The sequence below is a fragment of the Aptenodytes forsteri genome, unplaced genomic scaffold (genome assembly GCF_000699145.1).
Source record: "Aptenodytes forsteri isolate BGI_AS27 unplaced genomic scaffold, ASM69914v1 Scaffold426, whole genome shotgun sequence".
Taxonomy (NCBI): Eukaryota; Metazoa; Chordata; class Aves; order Sphenisciformes; family Spheniscidae; genus Aptenodytes; species Aptenodytes forsteri.
Window position 1 is genome coordinate 579,562 of NW_008794010.1, and position 1,231 is coordinate 580,792.

The window sequence follows — 1,231 nt, forward strand, 5'->3', positions numbered from 1 at the left end:
GTGCCTTTTGCAGCTGCTTGGGAAAGAATTAGACAACCCTTCTCTACAGCCCATATTGCAGTGAAAGGCTTCATCAGCGATGGTAGCAAAAAGTAAGCAGAGGTTTTGTACCATGGCAAATGGTCCTGCTTTCCCCAAGGGAAAAAGAAAAGCTTCCTTGCAAAGTGCCAGGACCAGAAACTTTCTTAGACCAATGCGCGCTGACATTCATAAAACTACTGCAGTGCTGATCCAGGCCTTGGATCGCAAAAGAGAAAAATTGCTTTGATTTGAGCAGACTGAAGCTTAGTATAAAAGCCAAAAAAAAAAAAAAAAAGGGAAAAAAAAGTAAAACTTATAAAAAAACAAAAAAAAAAAAAAAAAAGGGAGAAATATAGGTTCTGGTAGTTGTGCCAATGCAACTAGTTTATTGTACATCTGCAAAGCCATTAATCACCTCCCGAGGACTGGCAGCCATGGCAGTATCTGGTGCGTCGGGAACGTAGCAGCTCTGCCTCGCTGGCAGTGCCCACATGAAGGGAAGGGTGAGCACGTGAACCTGCACACAAAGGGGGAGACACGGGCGGGAGAAATATAGGTTCTGGTAGTTGTGCCAATGCAACTAGTTTATTGTACATCTGCAAAGCCATTAATCACCTCCCGAGGACTGGCAGCCATGGCAGTATCTGGTGCGTCGGGAACGTAGCAGCTCTGCCTCGCTGGCAGTGCCCACATGAAGGGAAGGGTGAGCACGTGAACCTGCACACAAAGGGGGAGACACGGGCGGTTTGTGAGGTGGTAAGTAGCTCCCCCAACTTACTCGTGCATGTTGAGCAGTTTTGTCCACCGAGGTAGGCCTGAGGGAGGGTTTTTTCCCAACGTGTTTGAGTGGGGAAGGGGAAGGGGGAAGCACTCTCCCAGTTTCTGGGGAGTTAGCTTGGAATTCCAATTAGCTTGGGAACACGCAGGGATACCAGGAAACGGCACCACCCAAACCAAAGGCATGCGCGCGGGGTGCCACCCCACCCGGGTCTGGGCAGGCAACCATGCCAGGCGGGCAGCCTGGAGAAGAAGGGGCTTCAACGACCTGCCAGCACTGCTTTTGGGACCCCTCCTGTGGGGAACTGGGCTCCCGAGCTGGTGATTTCCAGCTGCCTGTCGCCCCCTCGGGGAAGGCAGGGATGCGCGAACGCACGGCCTGGCCCCGAAGCAGCGCCCACGCCCCGCCACCTGCTCCCCCCGCCGCCTCGAC